The 22,935-nt window shown below is 45.1% G+C and overlaps 1 pseudogene; it reads left to right on the top strand.

Annotated features, from left to right (window-relative positions):
• The window catches only part of LOC132894736 (electrogenic sodium bicarbonate cotransporter 1-like), a 212,500-nt pseudogene that overhangs the window by 39,042 nt on the left and 150,523 nt on the right, over positions 1-22,935 (top strand).

Here is a 22,935-nt window from a genome sequence, read left to right as displayed (position 1 = left end):
TTTAGGCTGGTGAGAGGTGGTCTCCACAGGGGACTGAAGTGGCTTGAGTGGTTACTTTCATTTTTACCTCCGGCCCCAGCACCACCCTCTCTGGAACTACCAATGCCAACACCTCAGGGACCCCCTCATTCCAATGTTTTAACAAGTTGAGGTGGTATATTTGTCATGCCCCGCCCCTATCCATTTACCTCATTTCATAGTCAACGTCCCCAATTCGCTGTGTGACCTCAAAGGGCTCTTGTCATTTGGTGATTAATTTTGAGCTCGAAGTGTGCAATAATATGAGCACTTTATCTCCTGATGTGAACTCTCTAAGCTGCGCACCCTGTTGTAAAGCCAGGCTTGACATTCTTGCGCCTGCCATAAATTCTCCTGGGTTAAGTGAGTGTGTGGAGCTTTGCGTGCAAGTCAAGAATGTACTAAATTTCATTTTTACTATTTGAAGGTCTTTCCTCCCAATTTTCCCACTGCACATCCAAAATACCGTGAGACTTACACCCATACAATAATTCGAATGGGGAGAATCCCATGGAGGCTTGCAGGACCTCCCGTCCTGTGAATAACAGGGGCTCAAGCCATTCATCCCAATTATATGCATCTTTGCTTACAAACTTTCGCATTAAGTTTTTAAGAGTTTGGTTAAATTGTTCTATCAGGCTGTTTGTTTGTGGGTGATAAATGCTAGTGCGAATGGATTTAATCCCAAATAACTCATAAAGCTTGCGAAGTGTGCGTGACATGTCTTTCCTCCCAAGAATGTAGTGCCTTGATCAGTCAGGATTTCCTTGGGAATCCCGACTTGGGAGATAATTTTAAACAGTGCCTTTGCCACATTGCATGTGGAAATGTTATGCAGTGGGACTTGCTTCTGGGTATTGCCTTGCATAGTCCACTAGGACTAAAACAAAGCAATGTCCTTGTGCCAACTGATCTAAAGGCCTGACAAGATCCATACCAGTTATTTCGAAGGGGGTCTCAATCAGGGGGAGAGGGCGCAAGGGTGCTTTTGGAGTGGGCGCTGAATTCACCAGCTGGCATTCACGGCATGTCACACATCATCTATGGACATCCCCAAGAATCCCTGGTCAATAAAACCAGGCCATTATTTGGGCTAGTGTCTTATCCTGACCTAAGTGTTTGGCCATAGGGTTAAAATGAGCTGCATGGAATATAAGTTTCCTATGGCTCTTTGGGATTAACAATTGGGTTACTTGTGTTTGTAATTGGGTTTGAGTGTCCTTCATTACTCGGTATAACCTGTCATTAATAATCGCAAAGTATGGGAAGGAGAGTGTTGTATTTGGGTGGAGAGTCTGATCGACTACTCTCAATTAGTCAAAAGCATGATGTAGAGTCTTGTCTCACAGTTGTTTTAAAGGGAAATACTCAAGGGAATCTACAAGAGAGAGCGAGAGGAGGGGTGGGTTGCTCCCCTCTCCTTATATCGCTGTGACGCAGTGCTGATGTGGATGGATGTGAGATGGCTTTCCCAGTCAATGCCAAACTGGAATCCCCCCCATGACATGTTATTGCAGGACCCACCCACTACAAGACGCTCCATTAAACCTTTAAATCCTGGCTAGTCTGTCCCCAGAATTAGTGTGTGAGGCAAGGGCTAACTCCTGCCTCACACTATGTTTTTCTCCTCAAAATAGAATGTGGACGGACTCTAGCGGATATTCATGAATATCCCTGTGTACACACAAAACTCTCATCACTTTTACTCCTCCCAGTGCTTCACCTTGAACCAGGCTTTGGTGGATTGAGGTCTGATTACAGCCAGAATCCACCAACGTGTGATATGTATCCCCTTGAATACTCACCAGTAAACAATATGCTCTGGCCTGATCAAGGGTGGTCTCTGGCACATTGGAAATCCGGACCATGGCTCCCACCTCCATCACAGAGCATTGGCCCTGGAGATGCCTGGGTTCCCCACAGCACCAGCATACCAGCCCAGACTTCACTTCTGCACCAGTGTTTTGGGGATTACTCACCTGAGGGGGTGAAGACACAGACACAGAAGGGAAAAGAGGGACAGGAGCACCACGGGCTTGGCGAGTTATCTGCGGGAGGGTCAGCCCCCATTTCTATGGTGCAAAGGCGGGGACGGGAAGAGGAGAGGGGCAGAGAGAGAGAGAGAGAGAGAGAGAGAGAGGAGGATGGCAGGATATCTGCCTACCACTGGAACTGCTGCCAAATGGTCCTCCGCTAACTTGATTGCACGATCCAGCGATGCCAGGCGGTGGCACTGAACCCACTCCACTGTCCCTTTCGGCAGCTGTGTGATAAACTGCTCCAGCGCCACCACATTGATGAGCCCTTTGGCGTCACGGTCTTCCACCTTCAGTCACTGCCAGCAGGCATCCCAGAGCTGTTGGCCAAAAGCGAACAGCTGGCTGACTTCCTACAGTGTCAGGGTGCGGAAATGGTGATGGTGTTGTTCTGGGGAGCAGCTGACAAGCTGCAGGATGGCTCACTTCAAGTCAGTGTAGTTGAGTCGACTGTCAGCAGGGAGCTGTTGCGCAGCGAGCTGGGCTTCTCCAGACAGGAACAGTAGCAGACGAGCCACGCCTTGCTCGACCAGCCACCCCCACGTCTTTGCCACTTGTTTGGATAGTGCAATGAAGGCTTCTGGGTCGTTGTGTGGCTCCATCTTCACTGGAGTGATGTAGGGTGGATCTACAGCTGTGGTGGTCAAGGACCCCATCAATGCGAGCGGGTGCCAGAGCACCTGGCGATCTTCCTGTTGGGCCAGCAGCAAGGCTTCAAAGCATTGCTCTTGTTCCTTGTGGAGGTTAATCAGCATTTGGTGCTGGCTTTGTTGGGCAGTGGCGAGGGCATGGATGAGGTCTTTTGAGTGGGGAGGACTCCATAGGTGGTTCCCTTCAGTATTTCTGGATTTTGGCTCCACTGTAGTATGTCCCTGAGGTAGGAGGAATACTGAAGCACAGACAGGCGGGTAATGATGTTCAAACACCGTTCTTTTATTTTTGAAATAGCTTTGCTGCATTACTTTAGTCTACACACACACATGCACACACACACTCTGGTAGGGAGACACCACCTCTCCACTCTCCCTTTCCTTATCAATGCTCTGCTATCACTGAAACACACACACACACACACACACACACACACACACACACACACACACACGCACACACACACACACACACATCAATTAACAACAGATGAGATCACTTTGCCACTCACCTTCCCTGGCCCCACCTTCCATTCACAAACTGATGCTTGACCATGCCCCCACCACCACACCAATACAGGTGACAATTGTACTGAAGGGTCTTGCCCAAACATGACGGCTTGGCAGTGCTGGTATTTGGACACACAACCTTCTCTGTAACTCAAAGCCTTAACTACTGAGCCACCACAAGTACACCACAACAAAACTGCAGCTAGCTTCCCTTTTGACTCTGGTTCCTCTCAAGGTTTCAGCACCTCTGGTTTGCTCATTAAGGCCCGGTCACACAGCGCTTTACGGCTTTATCACGGCCAAAACCCGTCAAAAAGTGCTCTCCCGTGAAGCAGACGATATTGTTCGTGTTGATGTCGAACTTAAGACGTGTTACAGTCGATATACAGACGTGACAGGACGCAGGGGAAAATCGGAACGGCGTCGGACGCGGCAAAAAGTTTTGGACTGCTCAAAACTTTAGACCGCGGACAACCACGGCCGGCACACGTGGTAAAGACATGCAACACAGGTGAAAAACACGTGATAATCAGTGTCCCGGCCGTTATTAAAACTTGGGGAGACGTGGTAAGACGCGAAAGTTTGGCGGTCTATCACGGGCAGAGCACGGTCATCGGACGGGTGTTACGCGTTGGTATCACGGGATATAGCGTGTGTTTAGCGGCTTATCACTGAGAAATGGATTTTTCTGCGTACATAGCACTGTCTAAGCCCGTTAAACGACGTCTCAAACAAGTTCTAAATTCGATTGATCACTGTCTAATCACTTCTGCATCACTTCTGATTTGCGGCATGTAAATACCGTAATTTTCTGAGACCTCGGCACTTGCAGTCTAGATGTCAAGGGGTGAACATGAACCCTCAACGCTGTGATGTCCTCATCTTAATGCTCCAGCACCAACAGAACCAACTGATACAGGCTCAACATATCCTACCGCTTTTATATGCGCAGCAAGTCGCTCTTCCAATGACGCTGAGCCGCGGTTACCCGTGATTTGGCAGTGCTGCAGCAGTGAAACAGCCGCCGACGGCCATACCCCGTACAAAGCACGGCAAAGCCAAAATTGACCAAAAATTACCACTTACGACCACGTCCACCAGATTTTTGTATCTTTTTGTACGTGATATAGACGCGGAGTGCTGTGTGACCGGGCCTTTAAGGATACATGTATAAATTCAGATGTAAAAATCTGGAATTTCTATATTTCACTCATGCTGCTTTTTGTAAATCTCCATTGCTAAGTGGTATACAAATAAAATTTAATTGAAATGGCTTCCATTGATTCAGCTACTTCTCCCACTGAATTAACTTGACTCAAAGATTGCATTGAATCAGTGCAGCCTAGTTGAGCTAGTTGTGGTGGCTTAGTGTTAATTTTTTTGTATCACCAGTAAGAAGGTCACATGTTCAAATCCTTGCACCCCCCAAACTGCGTTGATTGAGCAATACCCTTCAGCCCAGTTGTATCCTGTGTCAATCAAATGTACTGGGTAATGTGTTTATTTTATATTATACAAGGTATTACAATTCATTGTAAATATGTTTTACACTTACCCAGGTTACCCCATTTTTATTATAGTTTTAACTGTTTCATTTCCTTTATAAATTTGTGTTATCGGCACTTTTGAGCAGTCAGTAAGTTTTCGCAATGGGAGAATTTCCTGTTTCTCGGTAACATGACATTCTGTGGGTTTTGTATCATTAACTTCAAGAGAGGAAAAAGAGAGACTGGTGAGGGAGTGCCTGTTAACAGCACTTATAACTCAAGTTAAAATGTGAATGTAACACTCGAGCAGGTTTGGGAATGAGGAACGGGAGACAGGCTTGACAACTCGGGGTGCGTTTTTATTTTTTCTTAATTTCTCTTTTCAGTGACCAGTTTATTTTATTTTCTCACACACACACACACACACACACACACACACACACACACACACACACACACACAGCAGTGGGTCAGCTCTATCTCTGATTATCAGCTTCTTCTTCTTTTGAAAAAACACAAACACACAAAAGTAAATTTTCAGCAATGAAGCAGGTGAAACTCCTCACATGTTACCTGCCAATTCTACCTGACTCCTCGCTGCCCATAGCTGACATTCGACCATACCCCTGCTGCCACAATGAACTAACTTCTCTCCTGGAAGTTCCACAAAATTAAATGTAACTACTCATAAACAGCTAAAAAGCATGAAGTGTCATTCATTACTAAATAAAAAATGACAATCATTTGCAAATTGCTGTGGTATAAGGGGAAAAAAATTCAGAGTGGTAATGGTATCCCATGACCCTGTCTTGGATTATTTTTCTCCTAACAGCACTACCTGGTGTGTTTTATTTCCTAGCTATCAAAACATTATTTTATAGTGCAATAGGCAGTGTTAGGTGATGCACCCAGGCAGGTGTAGAATAGATCAAATTTGACCTTGTTCAATAACTTAAAAGCTAATAGAAATGCTAAATACACCAGTGTCTGTCAAACAATATTAAACTTTTTCACTTGCATTAGTGAAGAATATTTGTGATAACTAATGCAAGGGAAATTTGTACTTTTTGACTCTGATGAAAATGCTAAATGCTTTATAGCATTAACTTGTATGTATTTATGCATGTGTTTATTTCTGTAGGTGGATCAAGTTTGAGGAGAAGGTGGAAGAGGGGGGAGAGAGGTGGAGTAAGCCTCATGTTGCCTCTCTGTATCTGCACTCACTGTTTGAGCTGAAAAAGTACATAGAGAAGGGCACTGTCATGCTTGACATGGAAGCTAACTCACTGCAGCAGATTGTTGGTAAAAAACCCACTGCAACTTTTATTTCACATTCTACAAAGCAAAACACAATCACTATAGACCGCTACCACGTGACATGAGGGGTCACGTAATTTATGTTTTCACTGCCATATTGGAAGACCAGTGCGAGAGACACGCACAAACGCACTTCACAGGGCCTCTGCTGTTGACTGAATACTGGAAGTTCTATTATGAATGTGAAGTGGTTATTTTTACTGGAGGTTATTTTTGTTGAGCATTCTCATGCTGCTACTGATAAGCATAAAAATAATTTAGTCTAGTTCCCATGGGAAATTAATTTTACTTTTTACTGCTATTAATCTGAATAAAACATTAGAAAATTACCTTGCATTTCACAACATGATTTTCATTTTTCATCATGACAATCACCTGACAGACCCAACCACACACAAACTGATTATAAGCATCCAGAGTTTTGTAGGTTTTTAGAATGTCCATGGTGTAGGCACTTGGTGAGAATACCAGATAATTTACTATGGCAGCTGGCAGGATGTCAACATCTTGCTCCCACTCAGCCCCAGTATCACTGTAAGGGTCAAAACCATAAATCAGAGTCAGTTTCTCTACATATTGCTTCCTTTCATCAGGCTTTAGGATTTTGAAATAATCTGCCATGTCCACAGACCATGCACTGACTAGCCACTGTTTTTCCAAGTCTCACACAGATTTCTTTCAAGTCTACTGTTGGTCGATAAATCATATCGATAAAACATCTCAGATTTGTTTAAGTCATTTGCCACGCCACTTTATTCTTGTGGGTTCACTTACTGCTGCCGTTATTTCCCCCTAACCACGAGTTTGTTGGTCTTCCAATATGGCAAAGAATGCTATTACTTCCAGTAGTGGTGACGTCAGCGGTAGCGGTCTATTCCCAGATTAATTTATTCTCTCAATAAAATAATCCATAACTTATTTACTAAGATCAGAACAGCACAAAAGTTTGTGAATGGATTTAATTAACAGACAAACATGATCCCTCAAAAAGCACAACGTGAAGAAAGAGAATCAGGGCTTGACATTAACGGTAGTCCGACTGTCCGGGAAAACCAAATGTTTGGTCCAAACAAGTCAAATCAGCATCTGATGGGACAAGTTGAATATTTATTGTAATCACCATTTTTATAGTAATTATTCAAGAATTACATCAAAGTTCCAACAAAACTAGTTCAATCACCTTGATCTGACTGTTATTATTTCTGGATTTCTGGGGAAGCTGGGTATAGCAGGTGTGCGTGTGTAAAAGTAATGACATAATATCTAATTATAGATATTATGATGAATATACTTTGAATATACTTTGAATTCATTGAAATCAGAGAAATGGTGATCAAATATCTCAATAAAATAAATATGTGGTGAATCTTCATTCGGACATTCATTTTAATTTTCTTTTAAATTATATAGACATGAGTGTATTACTGGGAAATATGCCACTCGTATTTTTCATGCAAACTACATCCGGGACATGTAGAACAACAACCGTGACATATTTAAATAATATTGGCTGGCTTTGAGTGGTACAACAGTCTTCGACTCATTCAATATCATGCTTGCTGAATGGAATATATCTGATGTACCACATAACAAAGCCAGCCAATATTATTATTATTATTATTATTATTATTATTATTATACATACACACACATTCTTCATATCAGCATTCTTGAAGGCCATTGCTCACTTACCCACGAGTCGGTGCTGTTAGCGCAGCAGCGCAGTCACCTTCCAGCCAGTGTAGTGTTAATCAGTAGTGTGTTAAGGCCAATGCTAGCTTGCCTGCAAGTGGGCACTGTTGGCGCAGCAGTGCAGTCACCTTCCAGCCTGTGTAGCGTTCATCAATAGTGTAAGTGAAGGCCAGTGCTAGCTTACCCGTGACTCGGTGCTAGTACGGCAGTGCAGTCACTTTCCAGCCAGTGTAGCGTTCATCAGTAGCATTAGTACAGCAGTGCAGTCACCTTCCAGCCGGTATAGTGGGTTTTAAAAAAAATAATTTATTTAAAAGGACATTGCACATTAATCAGCAAAACTGTAAATGTGCCAGTGTTAGCCAGCAGGCTAATTTTCAACTGCAGTCCTTAGGCATGATGTTTGTAGGCCCATCGTTCATCAGTAGTGTTAGCGAAGGCCAACACTAGCTTACCCGCAAGTGGGCGCTGTTAGCGCAGCAATGCAATCACCTTCCAGCCGGTGTAGCGTTCATCAGTAGTGTTAGCAAAGGCCAGTGCTAGCTTACCCATGAGTAGGCGCTGTTAGCGTGGCAATGCAATCACCTTCCAGTTAGCGTACCATTCATCAGGAGTGTTAGCGAATGCTAATAAAGCAGTCAAGCCAGTGCTATCAAGAGCAAGTAGTACAGGCTGTTACGACCCTGGTGCCAGGGGTCGTGTGTGTGGTTGTGTGTGGGCGCATGTGTGTGTCTCTCTCTCTCTCCCTCAGGTAGACGCCCCTTCCTCCTATACACAGCTGTTCCCACTCACCTCGTTGAGGGGCCATGTTAAAAGTGAGAGGGAGACGCCTCTTGAGAGATTGTGTGAGCCGGTGGGCTGTGGCGGTGACAGTTGGGAGAGAGAGTTGTGAGCTGCATCTAGAGAGAATGTTCTGCTCCTTTCAGGGGAAAGGAGCATGTGTAATCCCTGACCCGTTTAGTTGTGGTTCGTTTGTTGTAGTTTTGGTGGGAAAACCTGGTTCTTGTGTTTGTTTTTCCTTTGTTTGGAGACCAGTGACTTTAGTTGTTTTTTCTATTTTGCAAATAAAAACGGTTTCCGTTTCGGCCCTGAGTCCGCCTCCTTGTCCTCTTTTTCCTCCCGGGTCTTGTTGGTTTATCTTTGTTGCTTTCCCCCATCCCCTATTTGCTACGGGGAAAGTAACAAGTGGGGGCTCGTCCGGGAGCTCTCCATCGAAGGAGAAGGTTTTGGTGGTGGATCACCGGTGTGTGTGTGTGTGTGTGTGTGTGTGTGTGTGTGTGGTTTTTGACAGTCTCCCTGGTTGAGATAAGTGAGTGTCCATCTAGGCTGATCTCAGTCTTTCCATCGGGCACTCATTTATTATTTTGCCTTTTTTGTTTTTGAAGTAATCCTGGGCGGGGATACACTTCCCTGGCGGGGGTAGGCGTTCGGGACTCTGGCCGCCGAGGGATAGCCTTTAAAGTCGCCTCAAGCCCAGCATGCTCCGAGAAGATTGAGGTAGGTGAAGTTTTGGTTAGGTAGGACCTGGGGGTGAACTGTTAGCCGTTGGGTCTGTTTTGTGTAGTGGGTAAGTTGTGCTCTTTTGTTTTGTGGCTGTAGCGCTACTGTTAGCCGTGGGCTAGGTTAGCTGGGGGGCTGGTTAGACATGGCGACATTTGATGTAGCGACGTTTGCGGCCGGTCCTACATGGGGTCAGTTGGAGGAGTGTAGGAAACGGGACCTATTCGAAATTGCCACGCACTATGGTGTCTCCGTCCCATTTTCTCTCCATAAGTGTGACCTGAAGGCTGCGGTTGTGGAGGCTCTAGTGGCTAAGGGGGTGCTTAGCCCGGCGCCCGGGGAATTTCCAAGTGGTATCGGGGAGACAAATGTTGCGGTGAGCCACCCGTCTTCTCCTTTGGAGGAGCCGGCTGAGGCCCAGCCGGCTGGGTTGACTCCTCGCTCCCGTGTGCTGGGGGAAAAGAAGCCGGTCACTCTGCTGCAATTTGACCCCTTTTCAGTCGAGTCCTCCCCTGGTTCAAAGACTGATGCTCGGCTGAAGATTCGCCTTGCTCGCCTCCAGCTGGAGAAGGAGGAGCATGAGAGGGAATTCCAACATCGGAGGGAGTTGGAATTGAGGATACTGGAGGCAGATACGGCAATTAAAATGAGGCAGTTGGAACTGCAGACAGGGTCAAGGGTGGTGACCAAGTCGCTGCCGTCTCTGACCGGAGGGGGCTTCGATGTGGGTAAAAACATTTCCCTGGTCCCGGTGTTCCGCGAGGCCGAGGTTGAGACCTATTTTAGTGCATTCGAGCGAATCGCCGTAGCATTAAGCTGGTCACAGGAGGTGTGGGCAGTTTTGCTACAGTGCAAGCTAAGTGGTAAAGCCCAAGAAGCTTGCATGTTGCTCTCGGTTACTGCTAGCCTAGAATATGATAAACTTAAAGGAGCTGTCCTGCAGGCATATGAGCTGGTGCCAGAGGCGTACCGCCAACGCTTCAGGGGGCTCAGGAAAAACCATAGCCAAACTTATGCCGACTTCGCCCGGGAAAAGGGCGTGTAGTTTGACAGGTGGTGTGCGGCATGTAAGGTTGGGGATGTAGCCTCCTTGCGGGAACTGGTGCTGGTGGAAGAGTTCAAGAACTGTGTCTCCAACTGAATTGTTACATATGTAAATGAGCGAAAAGTGTCAACACTGCAGCAGGCTGCAGTGCTGGCAGATGAGTTCTCGCTGACGCACAAAACCAACTTCGACCGGCATGACCCCTTTTCCACCCGCACCTTTTCCCGCAAGGCTGTTGACTTGCCGGTGGGTCCAGCTCCCCATGCCAGTCCACCTGCTCAGGGCCCAAGAGGGGGAAAGCCCTGCTTTTATTGCCTCAAGCCGGGCCACCTGGTCACTGACTGTGAGGCGCTGAAGTGGAGGCAGCAGGGGGCTGCGCCGAAACCACCAAAAGGAGTGGGTCTGATTAAAACAGTGGCCTCGTCTCCGATCAGTGTCCTGCCATACCCGAGTCAGATGAATGTTTTAAACCGTTCATTTCTCGTGGGTTTGTGTCACTTACAGGTAGAGTGGAGGATCAGCATCCGGTTACCATCCTCCGTGACACTGGTGGTTCCCAGTCATTTATACTATCCAGCATTTTACCTTTGAATAAAGAGTCTGCCTGTGATGTGAGTGCTGTGGTTAGGGGGATTGGGATGAGTTTTGTGCCTGCGCCCCTCCACTGCATCCATGTGCGATCACAGTTAGTGACTGGTTTCTTTTCAGTGGCTGCTTGCGCCTCTTTCCCTATAGAAGGTGTTGAATTCATTATGGGGAATGACATGGCGGGTGGGAAAGTTTACCCTCCTCCAGAAGTCGTGAGTGTCACTATCTCTGTTCATGAGCCTGATGTCTTAGCTGAAAAACACCCAGATGTGTTCGGCATCAGTGTTTTGACCAGAGCTCAGGCCCATAAGCAAGGTAAGGAAGTTAACCTGTCTGACTCTCTGTTGGTTACCGCCCTGTTTGAGGACAAGCTGACCCCTTCTGTTGAGTTGACAGAAGTAGTGGAGACGGTCACCGCTCCTGATGTCACCCTGCCACTAAATCGGGACGCCCTTATAAAAACCCAGAAGGCTGACCCCTCTCTGGAAAAGTGTTTCGCTGCTGTTGGTGATGGTAATCACGGAGATAAAAGAAAATCATTGTACTTACTGGATGATGGCTTGCTGGTGCGGAGGTGGGTTCCTCGACCGGGAGGGGTGGATGAGGACTGGGGGTTGGTCCATCAAATAGTGATTCCGGAGGGTTGTAGGCAGCATATGTTGTCGTTGGCTCATGAGCATCTGTGGTCTGGTCACCTGGGGGTGACTAAGACGTATGATCAGGTCCTGAAACATTTCTTTTGGCCCGGAATGAAAGCGGACGTAGCCTGTTTTTGCCGAACATGTCACACATGCCAGATAACTGGTAAACCAAATCAAAAGGTTCCTCCAGCCATGCTGTGTCCCATTCCCGCTGTCGGCGCACCGTTCGAGCATGTTATTGTAGACTGTGTGGGTCCCCTACCAAAAAAGAAATCCGGTAACCAGTTCCTATTGACAGTGATGTGCGTCACGACTCGTTTTCCTGAAGCCTGAAATTTCCTGAAAATTACTGCATTGGTGGTGAATAAAGCCCTCCTAAAGTTCTTCACCACTTTTGGCCTCCCACGTATCGTGCAGACGGATCAAGGCATGAATTTTATGTCAAAAACATTCCGACAGGCCCTGGAGTCTCTGGGGATTTCCCATTCCGTAAGTAGCACTTACCACCCAGAGTCACAGGGTGCGCTGGAGTGATGGCACCAAACGCAGAAATATTGCTACAAATCAGGGAAAGATTGGGATGAGGGGCTGCCGTTTATGCTCTTTGCTATCCGTGATGCTAAGCAGGAGTCACTCAGGTTTAGTCCGTCTGAACTGGTGTTTGGCCACAATATACGTGGCCCCTTAAAAGTGTTGCAGGACCAGTTCACGACCAGTTCCCCTCCTGAAACCAATGTTTTAGATTTTGTGTCACAGTGCAGAGCCCGATTACATAGCGCCACCTTGCTGGCGAGGGAAGCCCTCTCCACTTTCCAGGGGGATATGAAGAGGCGGTATGACCGTAAGGGGGTGGTGCGCCAATTCCACCCCGGTGATCAAGTGCTTGCGCTGCTGCCGGTGCCTGGTTCTGCTCTCACCGCCCAGTATCTGGGTCCGTATGTGATAGACAAAAGGGCGTCAGACACGGATTATATCATCCGCACCCCTGAACGTAGACGTAAAACACGACTGTGTCATGTAAACATGTTGAAACCTTATTTACCCAGAGACCCATCCCAGGTGCGGGGCAGTGCTGGGCAGCCGGCTTCCCTGGTGTGTGCTGAGGTACCGGCAGATGACGGACTCAATGTGCCCTCTGGTGGCCAACAGAATGGTAAATTAACAAATTCTGAGTTTCTGTCGGATGCTGACTCCCGTCTTTCTTACCTCCCGGCCGAACAGCGATATGAAATTCTGAGCTTGTTTCAGTCCTTTCCCACCTTGCTTGGGGATGTGCCATCTCGTATCAAGGTATTGCAGCATGATATTGACGTGGGGGGGGGGGGGGGCTGCCCCTATTAAGCAACATGCCTACCAATGCTCAGTATGGTAGATAAGCATCAGCTAATGAAGGCTGAGGTGGAGTACCTGGTGGAAAATGGTTTAGCTGAGCCTAGTCGCAGCCCCTGGAGTTCCCCATGTTTGTTAGTGCCAAAAGCTGATGGAATGCCCCATTTCTGTACCGATTTTAGGAGGGTAAATGCGGTCATGGTGTCAGACAGTTTCCCTTTGCCCCATATTGATGACTGCGTGGACAGCATTGGTCCGGCCACTTACATCACCAAGTTAGATCTCTTAAAAGGGTACTGGCAGGTCCCGCTAACACCCCGAGCTTCTGGCATCTTGGCTTTTGTGACCCCCAACCACTTCATGCAGTACACAGTCATGGCATCTGGGTTAAAGAACACGCCCGCTACTTTCCAGCGCTTAATGCACCAAGTGTTGGGTGATGTTCCACAGTGTAATGTGTATCTCGATGATGTGGTGGTGTACTCTAGTAAGTGGTTGAGCCACCTGTCCACCTTGAGGACAGTGTTTCAGTGGCTGGCGGAAGCAAATCTGACTCTCAATCTCGCCAAGTGTGAATTTTGCAAGGCTACCGTCACCTATCTGGGTAAACAGGTGGGGCAGGGGCGGGTCCGACCAGTGGAGGCTAAAATCATGGCTGTGGTAGCCTATCCAGTTCCCACCACCAGGCGTGAGCTGCGCCATTTTTTGGGCATGACAGGCTGTTATTGGTGCTTCTGTAAAAATTTCTCTGTTGTAGTCGCCCCTCTTACTACTCTGTGTAGCCCGAATGTCCCTTTTGTGTGGACCACAGAGTGTCAGCATGCTTTCGAAGCTGCTAAATCTCTCTTGTGTAGTGCCCCTGTACTTGCTGCACCTAACTTCTCTCTTCCCTTCCAGCTAGAAGTTGACACTGTCCAGGGCCGGTGCTGTGTTGCTCCAGAGTGGTGGTAGCGGGGTTCCTCACCCAGTGTGTTTCTTCTCTGCAAAATTCAAACCCCATCAGCTGAACTACTCCACCATTGAGAAGGAAACCCTAGCCATGTTACTCACTTTGCAGCACTTCGAGGTCTATGTAGGCTCAAGTACACTCCCAGTGACCGTGTACACTGACCATAATCCCCTCGTGTTTCTGGCCCAGATGTACAACCATAACCAACAGCTGATGCGTTGGTCTTTGTTGGTGCAGGGGTACAACATTGAGATTAAACACAAAAAAGGAGTTGATAATGTAGTAGCTGACACTCTTTCCTGTGGGTGAGGTAAGAGATTGAAAACTGTAAACCTATGTGTTCCCTACCACTTTCCTAAACAAACTGGGGTTTGATTTTTATGGGTGGGGGTGTTACGACCCTGGTGCCAGGGGTCGTGTGTGTGTGTGGTTGTGTGTGGGTGCATGTCTCTCTCTCTCTCTCTCTCTCTCCCTCCCTCAGGTAGACGCCCCTTCCTCCTATACGCAGCTGTTCCCACTCACCTCGTTGAGGGGCCATGTTAAAAGTGAGAGGGAGACGCCTCTCGAGAGAGTGTGTGAGCCAGTGGGCTGTGGTGGTGACAGTTGGGAGAGAGAGTTGTGAGCTGCATCTAGAGAGAGTGTTCTGCTCCTTTCAGGGGAAAGGAGCGTGTGTAATCCCTGACCCATTTGGTTGTGGTTCGTTTGTTGTAGTTTTGGTGGGAAAACCTGGTTCTTGTGTTTGTTTTTCCTTTGTTTGGAGACCAGTGACTTTAGTTGTTTTTTCTATTTTGCGAATAAAAACGGTTTCCGTTTCAGCCCTGAGTCCGCCTCCTTGTCCTCTTTTTCCTCCCGGGTCTTGTTGGTTTATCTTTGTTGCTTTCCCCCATCCCCTATTTGCTACGGGGAACGTAACACAGGCTAACGACAGAGAAACTAAGATTTCTGTCTCCAGACTCTTCTTTCACGCACACTTGCCATTCTAAATTGACCGTGAATGCGAGTGTGAATGGTTGTCTGTGTCTATGTGTCAGCCCTGTGATGACCTGGCGACTTGTCCAGGGTGTACCCCGCCTTTCGCCTGTAGTCAGCTGGGATGGGCTCCAGCTTGCCTGCGACCCTGTAGAACAGGATAATGTGGCTACGGGTAATGAGATGAGACATGTAACTTGTATTGTGTATTTAAGTTACTGGTATAAGATTATTTAATTTGCTTTAGAATGTGATTGTCTCAGTTCATCTGATTATTTATTAGCCTTTTATGTTTTATCAGTCAAAATGCATGCATGTGCATGTATGTTGCATAAGTTATAACACCTATCCTGTTTTAATGAGAGAATGAAGCCATATGAAGCCAATGAAAGAATAAAGCCACTGTTTTAATGAACCCACAATCAATGAAGTCAAATCAGTCTTAGTTGAGCAAGTCGGTAACGGTATTTCTTACTTTCACCATAAATTTTTATTTATATGACTTTGGTCTATAGCTGTCAAAGGCCTCGGCCTTAAAACCGGTTACCGCTGTGACGTCATGCACTCAGGGCTGGCTGGCGCAGCAGGGCAGCTCGAACGCCAACTTTGCGGTCGATTTTAACTCTCAAAAATATATTTTTTTTAGCGGAGCTCCTGCGGAGCCCCATAGGCATAGAGTGTGGATACATAAAGAAACCCATCGAGTTGTTTTCTGATGGTTTCAGTCCTGTGCGTGCCTCCACTATGCCAGTGTTATAGTAATTACCAGTCATACACACCGCCTAGGGCGGCACGGTGTGGACCCCGAAGCCGTTTGTTTTCAGGATAATGGCTGGCTGATGAAATTATTGGCTGGCTAGCTGACTCAGCCAAAACCTTAATGGCTGCTGCAGCCACCAAAATGTTTATGGCTACAAATGGCTGATACTGTTTCTTCACGCCTATGGTCTACGTTCAATTGATTAGAAGATGCAGTGTACTGGTTACACAGATACATAGGCTATTTCCACAACACAGTTTGGTTAAAAACTGATTGTACTACAACAAATGGTGTATGTATGATAGCATTTATTGATTATAAGTTATTTATTTATTATAAGTACTTAGATGTATTATTATTATCTCTCTCTCTCACACACACACACATACACACACACACACACGGGTCATTTAACGTGAAATCATATTTACCACAGGTCCCCTGGTCTCTTACTTCATTGTAAATATAAATCTAGCAAGATTGTAGTTCAATGCTAATAATAAGCTAATCTGGATTGTTCGAGGAAGGCATCTAGCTATCTACTCTCACTAGCAATGACCAGTGAAGGACTGGCAGCTATCTTACTATGATGAAAGTAGAGTGGTGGAGTACTTTTTTTTTATCAATCTCGAAGTATGTGAAACAAACAAACAAACAAACAAAAAATACCTTTACACTTTCCCTCAGCAGCGGCAAAGAATGCAGCCATCTCGTCGATATCGGAGTCGATTGATGCTCTGGGTGGATTCCCGGGTTCCCCAGTGTATCGTGGTAACGGTGTGAGGGGCTGGAAGCCAGACAGGTAGTCACAACGGCAAGCTTGTGGTGGCTCTCTGTGCTGTGATATCAGTTCTAAATCTCTACAGTGTATGCCTATACATCTCTATTGTGTTACTACTAGTGTGTACAGTTGATCATGTTTGTGTCACTTTTCTTGTAGCTCATGATGTGGATAAACCCATTATTTGATGTACACAATTCTTAGTGGCTCAGCCAAATTTTATTAGATAGCGGCTCAAATTGGCTTACAAAATTATTGGCTGGCGGCGGCTCAAATTCTAAATGGCGGTTTTAGCGGCGCCTGGCGGTGGCTTCGGGGTCTGGCACGGTGGTGTAGTGGTTAGCGCTGTTGCCTCACAGCAAGAAGGTCCGGGTTCGAGATCCATGGCCGGCGAGGGCCTTTCTGTGCAGAGTTTGCATGTTCTCCCCGTGTCCGCGTGGGTTTCCTCCGGGTGCTCCGGTTTCCCCCACAGTCCAAAGACATGCAGGTTAGGTTAACTGGTGACTCTAAATTGACCGTAGGTGTGAATGTGAGTGTGAATGGTTGTCCGTGTCTACCGTATGTGTCAGCCCTGTGATGACCTGGTGACTTGTCTAGCGTGTACCCCGCCTTTCGCCTGTAGTCAGCTGGGATAGGCTCCAGCTTGCCTGCAACCCTGTAGAACAGGATAAAGCAGCTAGAGATAATGAGATGAGATGAGATGAGATGAGATGAGATGAGATGAGATGAGATGAGATGAGACACACTGCCTAGTGGCCAGTGTTAGTAATTACCAGTCATCCACACCACCTACTGGCCAGTGTTAGTAATTACCAGCCCTAAACACCGCCTAGTGGTCAGTGTTATAGAAAAAACACTTTCTTTAGTGGTAAAGAAATGAAACAAAAGAGGCTGGCTATGATATAAGAAAATTCTACAATTCAGAAACAAATGGGAACTCCGCTTTTATACAGTGCCTAAATCTATATGTTATTCTCATTTATGCAGCATACAAGAGTCAAGGATGGAGATAGTATCCACTCAGAAATTTATTTAAAAATAAAGGTTCTGCATATCTCCTTTAAGTATTAATTTCCCCATGTAATTTAGTTACTTTTAAAATCAACATCGACAGCTACACACAATGGAGCAACTGGGCAGCCAAAATTCTCTTAAAATCTTCCATATTTAATGAAGCAAACCTGGCGACCATGTTTATTTACAAATTGTCATAGTCGCTCATTAGCACAGAAGTTTGACGTCTCCGATGTGTCTCTCTTCCAGTTTTTCGATGTCTGTTGGTATATTTTTCTCATATAAATCTGCATTAAGAATATCGAATGAAATTTTGATAGCCTTTCGGGTGTTCAATGTGTCTTTCTCTTTCCTGGCAAACACAGAAATGATTGTGCGCATGCGCAGCAGAAAAGTTTCTCATTGGATTTTCATGTTCCCACGTTTGACGCACGTTGTCAAGACAACGTGCAATATTGTAACAATATTGCACGCTCATTCTCCATTGGGTAGAGTGGCGTAATTCATGTAGGATTAGTGACAGGGAAGTTTTCTTTTTTTTTCTCCTCCCGTGTAAAGACTGCAAGCGGAGGCCATCCACATCAGATCTGCTTTAATATCAACAGAGCTTCGATTAAGGTATGTAAATCCATTCATCATGGCACACCTTCAGCTTGTTCAGTGTGCTGAGTGCAGGATGTTTAATCATTCTTCCTCTGTTGCTAGTGATAGCTTTATTTGTGATAAGTGCAGATTAGTTAGTTCTCTGATGGAGAAGATTGCAGCTTTGGAGGTGCATATCCAGACTTTAGATTAGATTAGATTCACTTTATTGATCCCACATCAGGGAAATTCACGTGTTACAGTAGCAAGAAAATGTCATACAGATAACAAAATAAAACTGAAATAAAAATTAGACAAATGAAAGATTAAATACAGAGGGCTATTTGCATTATCTACCGTGAAAAAGTATAGAAATATTGCCTTATTGAGAGGCTCGGAAAAAATTGCACATTACAGGTCAACTCTGTATAATATATATAAGTACGTATAAAATAGTTTTAGACCATGGGTGATTGCTCTAAGACAACGAGGGAGCCTCAGCCTCCTCTAAAAATGACAAACATCGTGTAGGATGAATTGCGCTAGGTTTATGTTATAGCCGACCTTATAACATTGCTATTTCAGATCCAGAATCATAGAAATATACGCATGTGCTCAACCCAACTACAGTCCGAAATCATTCCCTTATAACTTTAATGTGTGCGTGAGTTTTTCCCCCTCGTGACAGCGCGATGCAGCCCAGCCTCAGTGCACTTCAATGGCATTTGGGAGCTCTGTGCTTTTCAATCTCAAAATGCAAGACGATTATTGGACAAATACTGAGAAAACGCCCGCCCACGGAGTCTCACGGACTCCCAGCCTCAGTGGACTTCAATGGCATTTGGAAGCTATGCGCTTTTCAATCTCAAAATGTAAGACGGTTATTGGACAAATACTGCGAAAATGCCCGCCTACGGACTCCGAGCCTCACATGGGAGGGACATGGCAGTTTCCGCGAGGAGACTGGTGATTGGTGAAAGCGGCCGGATATTTTCTTTGATTGACAGCTCGTTTCAACTATAGGCAGGCAGCGGTGAATTTCAGTTCAGTCCCATGCGGATTCGTGAGTGCTGTGGTGTATTGTAAGAGATCAGCTTACATTTCGATTTCATTCATTACATACGGTTTCTACCAGCTTTTTTAGTTTGTATATATTTTCATTGTAAATAAAGTGTAAATACAGTGTTGTCAAGTTTGCTATCTTAGTTCCAGAAATTTCGTTATTTGAGTGACTGAACTTGAACTTGAGGGGGCTAGTCAGCTAGCAAGAAAGCTGCACACGGATGCCAAACATTGCTGATTTAATTTTGGCGAAGCCATTTGCCAGTCTTCCTTTCGAGGAAAAAATTAAAATTAAAGAGCAGGGTAGACAAATGCCTCAAATTGACTTGGCAAAAAAGGTAAGGAATAATACTCGTTCCTTTCAGCTCTCCTGGTACGAGAAAGTGAATTGGCTAACAGCAAGTGACCCACATCAACAACAGTAAATAGGCTACTTTAGTAATATGTCATGGATGGACCAAAAATATAGAATCTATTTAAAATGGTTATGCTGAGTATATTATATTGGAATATATATTTTTCTGGATATGAATTAAACACAGCTACAATTTGGAAAACATTTTTAAACAAAAACACAGCCGAGAACATTTCACACTACAGACCTGGATTAAAAGTGAAGGGTTATCAAAATTGTCAATAAAACATTTCTCAGTCAAAATAAGTAAAATATAGGGAAAGTGTCATTGAATGAAATGTGTGGCACCCAGCTCTACTGCTGAGGTTCCTGACAAAGAGCTGCTTTCAATAATGATCAATATTTAAACAACATGCCACAATTTAAAAATATAAAATGTTAAAATATACCCCCCCCCAACACTACCATCATGTATATTGGACAGTAGGCTAATGGGCCAAAAGAACCTGTTATTTCACAGTTTGTGACGCTGCCAACAATTAGCCAGATCAGAGGCAAGAGTATGGGCAAAATTGATGTTTTTTCTTTTACAATCTGGAAATATCATAACCGACCAGCCTCCCCTGTTTGAAAGACTACCAGCCGCCACTGTTTTAGACCTATATTATTGCACATAATAATTGCATTGATGAGAGATGGCAGAGGTAGTAGTGGTGAAGTAGTGCAAATATAATGACAAACAGGTTATTGGTGCTACATTACAAGTTGTGGGTGTTATACAGTCTGACAGCAGTAGGGATGAATGACCTGCGGTATCTCTCCTTCTTATACCGTGGGTGTAGTAGTCTACTACTAAAAGAGCTGCTTAAGGCCCCCACAGCCTCATGTAGGGGGTGAGAGGGGTTATCCATGATTGATGTCAGCTTGGATAACATCCTCCTCTCACCCACCTCCTCAATGGAGTCCAGAGGACAGTCCAAGACTGAGCCAGCCCTTCTGACCAGTTTATTAAGTTTCTTCCTGTCCCTCTCTGAACTTCCACAGCCCCAGCAGACCACAGCATAGAAAATCACTGATGCCACCACAGAGTCATAAAAAGTCCTAAGCAGTGTCCTGCACACACCAAAAGTCTTCTCAACAGGTGGAGACGACTTTGGCCCTTCTTGTACAGGACATCTGTATTGTTTGTCCAGTCCAGTTAGTTGTTGAGGTGAACACCCAGGAATTTGTACTCCTCCACAATCCCAATGTCCAAACCCTGGATGTTCACTGGTGCAATTTGTGGAGCCGTCCTTCTGAAATCGATCACCACCTCCTTTGTCTTGCTGGTGTTGATGCGCAGGTGGTTCAGTTCACACCAGGCAACAAAGTTGGTGATGACCTCTCTGTTCTCCAGATCATCCCCCTCTGACACACGTCCAACGATGGCTGTATCATCTGAGAACTTCTGGAGGTGGCAGCTGTCTGTGTTGTAGCTGAAGTCAGATGTGTAAAGTGTGAAGAGGAAAGGAGAGAGCACTGTACCTTGTGGAGCCCCCATGCTGCAGACTACCACATCAGACACACAGTTGCGGAGCCTCACATACTGCGGTCTGTTAATGAGGTAGTCGATGATCCATGCAGCCAGGTGGCAGTCGACACCAGCTCCCTCCAGCTTCCCCCTAAGCAGTGATGGCTGGATTGTGCTGAAATCACTGGAGAAGTCAAAGAACATGACTCTCACAGTGCTCCCAGTGCCCTCCAGGTGTAAAAGTGACCGGTGTAGCAGGTAGATGACAGCGTCATCCACACCAATGCCCGGTCGATATGCAAACTGCAGGGGGTCCATCTCACTGTTCACCAGGTGTCGGAGGTGGGAGAGAACAATCCTCTCCATGATCTTCATCAGGTGAGACGTTAAAGCTACTGGCCTAAAGTGGTTGAGCTCCCTGGGGTGCGCAGTCTTGGGAACTGGAACCACACATGATGTTTTCCACAGAAGTGGAACTCTCTCCAGACTGAGGCTCAGGTTGAAGATGTACAGAAGTATCCCACAGAGCTGATCTGCACAGTCCTTAAGCAGTCTGGAGTTGATACCATCAGGGCCAGCAGCTTTCCTCGTGTTAGTGAGAATAGTCCACTACAAGACTATATCTGTTCCCTGTTCAAAAATTAGAAATACTCAGAGTTTGTTCCAGTAACCTAATCAATATAAAATTATATCATACTGACTGTATAGCCGTTGCCAGCACCTTTGATCTAAAGGTGGGGCTATTAAATATTAGATCTCTTGCATCTAAAGTGCTAATTGTTAATGCGCTTATTACTGACCAGGAGTTTAATGTACTGTGTTTAACAGAAACATGGATTAAGCCAAATGAATAGATAGCATTAAATGAAGCTAGTCCTCCTGGGTACAGTTATATACACCAGCCTCATTTCACTGGCAGAGGAGGAGGTGTCGCGGTTATTTATAATGATTATCTAGGTGTAACACAAAAACCTGGTTATAAATGTAATACATTTGAAGTTCTTCATACTAATATAATGTATGTAGTCTCAAAAAATAAGTCTACCCAGTTAATTCCGTTACTTATTATTTACAGGCCCCTGGGGTCATATTGTAAGTTTCTTTCTGAATTTGCGGATTTTGTCTCAGACCTGGTCATTTCCTTCGACAAAGCTTTAGTTGTCGGAGATTTTAATATTCACTTCGATAACCCAGATGACCCTTTTGAAAACAGTGTTCGTGCCCATTTTACATTCAGTAGGGGTTAATCAGAATGTCATAAGACCTACCCATAATGGTGGTCATACTCTCAATCTAATACTAACATTCGGGTTAAATATAGAAAATATAGAAAAAACTTCCACAGTCTGAAGTTACCTCAGATCATTATCTCATCTATTCAAAAGCAATAATATATGCACCTCACCATGCCACTGTATTAAACGTACATTCATGTCAACTACTGTACAGAGCTTTATAAATTATCTCCCAGAGCTATCAACTTTGATTGGATCACTGTCAGTCCCCACAGAACTTGATCAGAGAACTGAATGCTTTGAGTCAAAGTTCTGCTATACTTTTGATAATGTAGTTCCACTTAAAAGGAAAATGATTAGAGAAAACATTAGCACCCTGGTATAATGATGACACTCGCACTTTAAAAAAGACCACTCAAAAATTGGAATGTAAATGCTGTCAAACAAAATTGGTAGTGTTCAAATTAGCTTGGAAGGAGAGCTTCCTGAAGTATAGAAAAGCTCTTAGTGCTGCTTGATCAACATATCTCCTCACCTTAATAGAAGATAACAAAAATAATCCTAGATTCCTATTTAATACTGTAGCAAAATTAACCAGGAAAAATACCACTAGAGGCTCATGCACACCTGCAGTATGTAACAGCAATGACTTCATGAATTTTTTCAATGATAAAATTGAAAATATCCAACAAAAAATATTAATTTAAGGCCTGACAATTTAAGTAACCCTGTAGTTAACAATATAACTGTATCAGATCAGCAATTAGAATGTTTTACTCCCCTTAGAGAATTTGAACTAATTTCACTAATCTCCATATCAAAATCCTCAACTTGTGTACTAGATCCCTTACCTACACGACTATTCAAACAGATAATACCTGAAGTAATTGCACTGCTTCTAAAAA

Source organism: Neoarius graeffei, chromosome 12 (assembly GCF_027579695.1).
Source record: "Neoarius graeffei isolate fNeoGra1 chromosome 12, fNeoGra1.pri, whole genome shotgun sequence".
NCBI lineage: Eukaryota > Metazoa > Chordata > Actinopteri > Siluriformes > Ariidae > Neoarius > Neoarius graeffei.
This window is presented reverse-complemented; position numbering and strand designations above follow the sequence as displayed.